At 35.8% G+C, this 10113-nt stretch overlaps 1 pseudogene; it reads left to right on the top strand.

Moving 5' to 3' along the window:
- Nucleotides 1–8531: 8531 nt before the first annotated feature.
- Nucleotides 8532–9802, top strand: LOC100926869 (annotated as a pseudogene).
- The last annotated feature ends 311 nt before the right edge of the window (nt 9803–10113 follow it).

Here is a 10113-nt window from a genome sequence, read left to right as displayed (position 1 = left end):
GAAAATTATGGAATATTACTGTTCTGTAAGAAATGACCAACAGGATGATTTCAGAAAGGCCTGAGAGACTTACACGAACTGGATGCTGGGGGAAATGAGCAGGACCAGGAGATCATTATATACTTCAACAACAATACTAGATGATGACCAGTTCTGATGGATCAGGCCATCCTCAGCAACGAGATCAACCAAATCATTTCTAATGGAGCAGTAATGAACTGAACTAGCTATACCCAGAAAAAGAACTCTGGGAGATGACTAAACCATTACATTGAATTCTAATCCCTATATTTATGCACACCTGCATCTTTGATTTCCTTCACAAGCTAATTGTACAATAATTCAGAGTCTGATTCTTTTTGTACAGCAAAATAATGTTTTGGTCATGTATACTTATTGTGTATCTAAGTTATATTTTAATATATTTAACATCTACTGGTCATACTGCCATTTAGAGGTGGGGGTAAGAGGTGAAAAATTGGAACAAGAGGTTTGGCAATTGTTAATGCTGTAAAGTTACCCATGTATATATCCTGTAAATAAAAGGCTATTAAATAAAAAAAATAAAAATAAAAAATAAAAAAATGAAAATAAAAAAAAGAAATTAAATCTTAATATCATGTTAAACTTTAGAGAAATTTATGCTAAGAAATATGCATTGTTCTTCCATTGCAACAAAAACTTAAACAAACAGTAATAGACAATCTCTTTTTTTCTGAGTATTGTAACTTCATTAAAATACTATTTCATATATAATTATGATCTTTTGAATATAGCCAAATATCCTACTATGTCTAAAAAAGAATACATTAAATTTAAGAGTATTTAAGTAAATTAAACTATTGATGATATGTGTAATATGATGAAACTCAAGTTAAAACAATTGATAAGTTTCTAGAATATATCAGAAAGTTCCTTCCAACAACAGTTCTAATTGTTAGACAAGGACTGAATAAAGCAAGCAGTCGTTGGGAACTTTCCTAGGCCCCGGCAACTAATGGAATCTCTCTAGGGATTAGTTGCTGTAGCTTCATCTTCAAAAACACTACTAAGCAATGGTCAGAGGCTTTGGGCTGAAAGGAGAGTGAAAATTGGGATCTTCTGGTCTAAGGGACTTAAAAATCCAGAATTCCTCTGAGGGCTGAAAAGGAATGCTTGTCCCTCAAAACTACAAATGTCAGGATGCCAGTCAATTCTAAACCTCTTATTATCATGTAAGTATATTTAGACCATATATCGACAGAATATACAAATATCAGGCAGTTTAGGAAGGAGGATAATAGCAGTTGGACAAAAGATGGGAGAAACTATATCTGGGAAGAGGAAGGTGAGAGAGGAGGGTATCCCAGGCATGGGTACAGCATGTTAATAAAATAAGCCCATTTATGGATGCAAAGGTATAGGGGATAAAGATCTGAACTTGGAGTTATAAAGACTTGACTTTGTGTCTTGCTTTGGAAAACCATTGGGTGTGTGGCCATGGACAAATTACTCAGCTTCGGCAAGCCTCACTTTCATCATCTGTAAAGTAGAGATAATACCTATAGGATCTTTACCACAAGGACCTTGTGAGCCTCAAATAAGATGAAGGAAGGCCCTAGATCAACCTTAAAGATCTCTAGATATGTCCTATTATATATGTACATGTATATACAGATACATACATACATAGAAGATCTTTAAAATAAAGTTAAAAATATAATCCCAACACCACACAAGTCTCTGGAGTTAATATACTCTGGACAAATTAACGCATATAAATTAGGATATTTTCATATGCCGTTTCTAGCACATGTTGCTATGGTATTTAATAACCATTTTAGCTGGCATGTAAACACTCGAACAGCTTCACGATTCAATTCTGAACACTAACACCCACATAAACCTATGCAATTTTCCTGCACACAAAAAGATGTCTGGGACTCATGTGAATAACTAAACAGTAGGATATGTTTTCTTTGTGTCATTTTTTCTAGGGAAACGAGAAAAAAAGCTTCAGTTAGTTGACAAGTTTTTATTAAGCACCTACTATGCATCAGGCAATGCACTGTGCACGGGGGATACAAGGAGAGGGAGGCAAAGCACAGTTTCTGCTCTCAGAACAGTGGAATGAGCATTAGACTTCAAGTCATGAGGGGTGTGAGTTTGAATTTCCCCTTTAATGCATGGGCTTTCTGTCTGGGAATAAGCCTCTTAGCACCTGTGAGCCTGTTGCCTCATTTGTAAAATAGGAACAATACCATTATAGTGTTCAACATTACAGCATCTACATCCTAGATTTGATAACCTTTAATTTTGAGCAAGTATTTTGTAAACCCTTAAAACACAATCAAAATGCCATCATACTTGAGGATAACAAAACGGTTTTAAGGCCTAATCACATACTTTAATGTCAGACATAGCCAACTAAATATTTATCCCATTTGTGCTTGTCACAAAATCTAAAGTTGTGTTTTTTTTTTTTTAATCATTACTTGTTTCTTTGGGTCAGGTCCCACATGTCTTGAAGGCTTTTGTTAAAGTGTGACTGTTAGAGTTGGTGATGAAAACATACCACAGCATGGAATCATTTCTTGGATGAGCTAAAAGTCACTGAGCTCAAAGGGAATGGGAGGCAGGCGGACAGGCCCAAGGCACGCCACTGCTATGGTGCTGTTCAGGATCCAGGGGAACAGGACTATTGTTCTATTTTTTATTTTTTCTATTTATTTATTTTTTATTTATTTCTATTTTCTATTTTTTATTGAGAAAAAAAAGGGGCAGCTAGGTGATGTTCAGGCATGGAGTTAGGAAGAACTGAGTTCAATCCAGTCTTAGACACTTACTAGCTGTGTGATCTTGGGTAAGTCATAATCCTATTTGCTTCCGATTCTTGTTTTTCAGATGAATTTTGTGATCTTCTAGCTCTATAAAATAATGTTTTGGCAGTTTGATTGGTATGGTACTATATGAGTAGACTAATTTAGGTAGAATTGTCATTTTTATTATATTTGCTCAGCCTACCCATGAGAAATTGGTATTTTTCCAATTGTTTAGATCTATTTGTGTGAAATGTTTTGTAATTGTATTCATATAGTTCCTGGATTTGTCTTGGCAGGGAGATTCCCAAATATTTTACATGATCTACAGCTATTTCAAAGAGAATTCCTCTTTCTATCTCTTGTTGCTGGCCTTTGTTGGTAACATAGAGAAATGCTGATGATTTATGTGGGTTTATTTTATATCTTGCAACTTTGCTAAAGTTGTTCATTGTTTTTAGTAGTTTTGAGTTGATTCTCTAGGATTCTCTAAATCATATCATTTGCAAAAAAATGACAGTTCGGTTTCTCATCACCTGCTCTAATTCCTTCAATTTCTTTTTTCTTCTCTTATTGCTAAAGCTAACATTCCTACTATAATATTGAATAATAGTGCTAATAATGAGCATCCTTGTTTCAACCCCCCTGATCTTATTGGGAATACATTTAGCTTCTCCCTACTATAAATAATACTTGCTAATGGTGGTAGATAGATAGTGCTTAAAATTTTAAGGAAAACTCCATTTATTCCTATGCTCTCTAGTGTTTTCATAGGAGCAGGTGCTATGTTTTCTCAAAAGCATTTTCTGCATCTATTGAGATAATCATAGGATTTCTGTTACTTTTGTTATAGATATGGTCAGTTATGCTAAGAGTTTTCCTGATATTGAACCAACTCTGCATTCTCCGTATAAATCCCACTTGGTCACAGTATATTATCCTGGTGATAACTTGCTGCAATCTCTTTGCTAATATTGTATTTAACATTTTTGCCCTGGGACAGCTGTCTACATGGCACAGTGGATGGGGCACCAGCCCTGGAGTCAGGAGTGCCTGAGTTCAAATGTGAACTTAGACACAATATTTCTTACTTGTGTGACCCTAGACAAGTCACTTAACCCCAAATGCTTCAGAAAAAAGAAAGTTAACATTTTTTTTTTTTTTGCATTGATGCTCATTAGGGAGATTGGTTTATAATTTTCTTTCTTTATTTTGGCTCTTCCTGTTTTAGATATCAACACCATATTTGCAGCATAAAAGGAATTGCCAGGACTCCTACTTCACCTATTTTTCCAAGTACTTTATACAGTATTCGAATTAATTGTTCTATTGTACACAGCAACAACAAGATTATGCGATGATCAATTCTGAAGGCCTTGGCTCTTTTCAACAATGAGATGATTCAGGCCAATTCCCAAAGATTTGTGATGGAGAGAGTCATCTGAATCCAGAGAGAGCACTGGGGGGACTGAATGTGGATCACAGTATAGCATTTTCACCTTTTTGTAGTTGCTTGCTTGTTTTTTGTTTCTCATTGTTTTTCCATTTTAATCTGATTTTTCTGGTGCAACATGATAATTGTGGAAATACGTATAGAACTGCACATGCTTAATATATATTGGATTAATTGGTGCCTAGGGAAGGGGGGTGGGGAAAAGGGAGAAAGAAAAATTAGAAATACAAGATTTTGCGAGGGTGAATGTTGAAAAAATATGAAAAAATATCATGCATATTTTTTGAAAATAAAAGGCTATTATTTAAAATAAAGAATTAATTGTTCTTTTAGTGTTGTTGTGATATAAAAATGAGGTAATGTATGGGACATAATTCAGTCATCAGTTCCTTCTTTCTTAAAAAGGAAATGGCCTTCTTTAGATTGTGAAGGACAAAGGAGGTAACATATGTACAGTACCTTATAACTATGGTTTCTGTTTTTGAAAAATGAAAAATATGTAAAAGGCACCTTTAGAACTGGATTATTATGAAGTAAAAATGACAAAATAGTACTGACCTCAGAGCTTCCTCCATGACAACAATAGCCCTCTCGCAGAATTACTGAGGTAAAAATGAGGTAATATATAGAAATTACCTCAGAGCATGAGTTTTTTTCCTTCTTGAAAAGGAAAAGACTTCAGTGGTCCCTTGTACAAAGAGTTCTGATGTAGAACCAATGAGGTAACATATGAAATACACTTCAGAAGTTTAGTCCATGTCTGTAAAATGGACATGAAAATAATGGTCCCTTCCTCACATGATTATTTCAAGATAAACATAGGGTGTTATATGGAGAGTAATTAAAACTTTATTTACTCTTCAAGAAAAGAGACATAACAACATAGGCAGTTTCATAACAGGATTGCTCTGAGGTAAAAATGAGGCAATCCTCTTATGAAACTGCCTATTTTGTCATATCTCTGTGAAATAAAAAGGACAAATATTTGGATGGTACCTTTATGAATATATTTTTTCTCTTTAGAAAAATTTACATGACAATAACGGCACATCCTGACAAGAATGATGTAGAATAAAAATAAAGAAATAAATGAAAAAAAAACTTTAGTTTCCTCTCTTGAGAAAAATGAACCCTTCCTAAAAGGACTTAAAAATGAGATAAGATTTCAAAAGTACCTCAGAGTATTAGTTTCTTCTTTATTAAAAAGAAAATGACGCAGTGGCCCCTCTCTCAGAGGTGATTTGTGAGGTAATGATGAGGTAATATGTAAAAAGAACCTCAGAACTTTTCTTTTCTTTTTTTTTTGTAAAACGGACATCAAAGAAATGGTCACTCAACCACATGAAGATTAAAAGTGTTCTGAGATAAAAGTAAAGTAACATAAGAAAGAAGTTTCTTTGTTTCCACTTTAAAACAGACAGAAGAATAACATGTCTTCCTCAGATAATTTTCAAGAGGTAAAGATGAGGAAATCTACGAGAAGCACCTCAAGTGCTTCTTTTCCTCTTTTGAAAATGGACATGGCAACAAGAGCCCTTCCCCTGAGGATTTTTGTGAGGTCACATTGATATAAAAACTGTGAAGTACCTGAGAGCTTCAGTATATTCTTTCTTAAAATAGAGCTAGCAAACTCTTTCACAGAGTATTTTTGGACACCGACTTGAAAACAGACCTTCTTCAGATAGTTTTTAGGAGGTTAAAGTAATCTTGGAAAAGTACCTCAAGTACTTCAGGTTCCTCTTTTGTAAAATGGACATGAAAATAGTGGGCCCGTACTCATAAGCCATTCATGAGGTAAAAATCAGTGATATTGGAAAACAGTTTCCATAGCAACTTTTCTCATTTGAAAATTACCTCAGGACTTTTTTTGTAAATCTGACACGAAAAAACAGCAGTCATTCCTTCACATAGGAAGGCTAGGATTGCTCTGAGGTCAGAATAGGTTAATGTATGAAAATATCTTAGAAATTTGTTTTCTCAATTACAAAGTGGACAGAAAAACGAACAGGCCTGCCCCAGATAGTTTTAGGGAAGTAAAAATAATATTTGAAAAGTGCTTCAATATCCTCTTTTTATAAAAGGGAAATGACAACGATGCTTCCCCAGAGGATTTTTGTGAGGTAATACCAAGGTACAAAAGGTGAAATATCTGATATTTTCAAGAATTTTTTTTTTCTGGAAATACACAAGTTCCACCCCTTCCTTAGGGTGTTTTTGTGAAGTAAAAATAAGGTAACATAAAAATTATTGTAGAACTTCAGTTTCCTCTTTTGAAAAATGAACAGGAAAATAATGAACCCTTCCCAATGAACCTTTTCTTTTTTTATAATTATAACTTTTTATTGACAGTATGTATGCATGGGTAATTTTTTGCAACATTATCCCTTGCACTCCTGTTCCAATTTTTCCCCTCCCTCCCTCCACCCCGCCCCCAGATGGCAAGCAGTCCTAGACATCTTAAAGAGGTTACACTGTATCTTAGATACAATCTATGTGTGCAGAGCCAAACAGTTCTCTTGTTGCACAGGAAGAATTGGAATCAGAAGGTAAAAATAACTTGGAAGAAAAACAAAAATGCAAACAGTACATTCATGTCCCAGTGTTCCTTCTCTGGGTGTAGCTGATTCTGTCCATCATTGATCAATTGGAACTGAATTAGATCTTCTCTTTGTTGAAGATATCAGAATACATCCTCATATAGTATTGTGTTGGAGTATATAATGATCTCCTGGTTCTGCTCACTTCACTCAGCATCAGTTCGTGTAAGTCTCGCTAGGCCTCTCTGAAATCCTCCTGCTGGTCATTTCTTATAGAACAATAATATTCCATCACATTCACATACTACAATTTACCCAACCATTCTCCAATTGATGGGCATCCATTCATTTTCCAGTTTCTGGCCACCACAAAAAGGGCTGCCACAAACATTTTTGCACATACAGGTCCCTTTCCCTCCTTTAAGATCTCCTTGGGGTATAAGCCCAGTAGTAGCACTGCTGGATCAAAGGAGATGCACAGTTTGATAACTTTTGGGGCCTAATTCCAGATTGCCCTCCAGAATGGTTGGATTTGAATGAACCTTTTCTTATGGGATTTTTGTTAGGTAAAAATGTAATACTGAAAATCTGTTTTTTTCTTTCTTCAGAAGAAAATGATCCAGTGAACCTTTCCCTTGGAGATTCTTTGAGAGGTAACACTGAGGAGGGAGATGTGAGAAAAGTCTCTCAGAACTTTATTTTCCTCCTCAGTAAAACTAACTTGAAAACTGAGTATTTTAGTGAGGTAAAATAGAAAATTTTCTTCACAGCTTCATTTTTCTACTTCATAAAATGGCTATGACAACACTGACTTCTTCCTCAGAGTATTTCTGTGGTAAAATGTGTTAATAGATAAAAATATCAGGATCTCAGTGTCTTCCTTTATAAAATTTAAATGAGTACAGCAACCTCTTCCTTACATCAGATTGTCATGAGGTAAAAATGGGATAACATAAGGAAAAGATATTAGTGTTTTTGTTATCTCATTCATAAAATGAACATGACAACAGTGTTCCCTTTCTCAGAGTATTTGAGATAAAAATCAGGTAATATGAGAAAAGTACCTCAGCTCTTCTCAGTTTCCTCTCCAATAAAAAAAAAAAGACAATTGCCCCTTCCTCACAACATTGTGGTAAAGGTGAAAAATCTGCTAAGCTATATAACTCCTCAAATGTGAGCTATTATTGTGGTTTATGGAATATATTTTATTCCTGGCTTGTTGATAAACTCAGTCTGTACAAAATCCAGATTGCCTCATTTATCTTAGATAAATATACCCACCTTCCTTTGTAATTCTCCACTAATCATTTTTGTTCTACTCATCCCCATCCAATACTTATTTTGCTTGCAGGAGAGATGGGATGCCAGATGAGTTTAGGAAGTCTTTTGTATCCCTATATTCTATTCTCTGAAGCCTATTTACTCATATTTCCCCGTGGGCCCTCTTTAACAGTGATCGTTTTAAAGCCTCCTTTTTATTTCTTTCTTTTGTGTGGGTAGGTAGGCCTACTTTGCATGACCCTGTCAAAACGTTCCTGTAGGTCATTTTCTACCCGTCAGCCATTTTACTGTAGCCCCAGGTTGAGGTTGTAAACTCCTCAAGAATGCGCCACAGACCAAGCCGGTGATTGGTGGAACTTGGGAGTCAGAGAGTTCTGATTTATAGCCGCTGGGAACGCCCTCACGCGCACCAATCAGAATCGAGCAACGGCGGGTGGTCGCCTCAGATCGTGCTAGCGGTTGAAGGAGGAAGAGCTCAGTCTTCTGGTTCGGTCTCTTACGTTTTCTTTATTCTATTTACCCCTTTTCTCCTAAAAAAAAGACTTTCTAACTGCTAGATTTCTATTTTGTAACTTGTGCCGACTCTATACCTGCCTTTTTAACTTTGGGAAATTATTTGAAGTTTTCTGAGGTGATTTTTGCCATGGCCTCTACTAGTTCCCCCAGGCAACCGTTTATTGTGGGAGGAAAATATAAAGTAATTAGAAAGATTGGGGCTGGGGCTTTTGGGGATATCTATCTCGCAACCAATCTGTTAACTGGTCAGGAAGTAGCCGTGAAGTTTGAATCTCAGAGGACCACGCACCCTCAGCTAATGTATGAAAGCAGGCTCTATAGGATCCTCGAGGGTGGCGTGGGAATTCCTCATATCCGTTGGTTTGGTCAAGAGAAAAATTACAGTGCTCTTGTTATGGATTTACTGGGGCCCAGCTTAGAAGACCTTTTTAATTACTGTTCCCGTAAATTCAGTTTAAAGACCATCTTGTTGTTAGCCGACCAGATGCTTACTAGGATTGAATATGTACATAGCAAAGATTTCATACATAGAGATATCAAACCTAATAATTTCGTGATGGGCTTGGGGCGTCACCGCAATAAGTTGTTCCTGATTGATTTTGGTTTAGCCAAAAAGTATCGTGATAGCAAGAACAATAAGCACAACCCATTCCGTTCAGATAAAAATTTAACAGGCACTGCTAGGTACGCCAGTATCAATGCCCACCTAGGTTTTGAACAAAGCCGCAGAGATGATCTTGAGGCACTAGGCTATGTATTGATGTATTTCAACAAATCAGGCCTTCCCTGGCAAGGAATAAGAGCACCAGACAGGCTGCAGAAATATGAAAAGATTCGTGAAATAAAGATGAATATGCCTATTGAGGTATTATGCAAGGGCTTTCCACAAGAATTTGCCACCTACATGAAGTACTGCCGCTCCCTGCACTTTAATGAAACTCCTAATTATGCGTATCTCAGGCAATTATTCAAAAATCTTTTCGATGCCACGACCCCACCACACAAGGAGGGCGATCATACCTTTGACTGGAGCATCCTGAAGCAGAGATCACTGCAGGCAGGTACTTATAGACGTCCTTTCCCAGTAGATTTCTAAGCGGAAAGAGCTGATGACACATCAACTGATCTGATAAGGAATTATTACTTTCCTTCAAAAAATGTTGTATGTAGACTTTTACAAATTGTTGAGGCAATTCTTGGTTGTTAAGAACTTTAGTTCAAAGAGCAAAAAAAAAAAAAAAAAAAAAAAAAAAAAAAAAAAAAAAAAAAACAAAAAAAAAACAACAACAACAAACCCTGAAATAAAAAAAAAATTTCAGAAAGCAGAAAATAATTTGATTTCAATATGAACTGGTGTGGTAGATAGACAAGATTTATAAACTTGGCACTGATAAGACAAAAGATCATCAAATAAGTTATTACTCTCTAGTTCTAGAACTACCAGAACAGCATGGACATTTGCCAATGATTAGAGCAATCAACTTAATTTCAATATTAACTGCCTGTGGCATGGAGCATGTGGGGTTCA

This window comes from Sarcophilus harrisii, chromosome X (genome assembly GCF_902635505.1).
Source record: "Sarcophilus harrisii chromosome X, mSarHar1.11, whole genome shotgun sequence".
In the NCBI taxonomy this organism is placed as follows: domain Eukaryota; kingdom Metazoa; phylum Chordata; class Mammalia; order Dasyuromorphia; family Dasyuridae; genus Sarcophilus; species Sarcophilus harrisii.
Note: the sequence above shows the minus strand (reverse complement) of the source record. Positions and strands in the feature narration are given on the sequence as shown.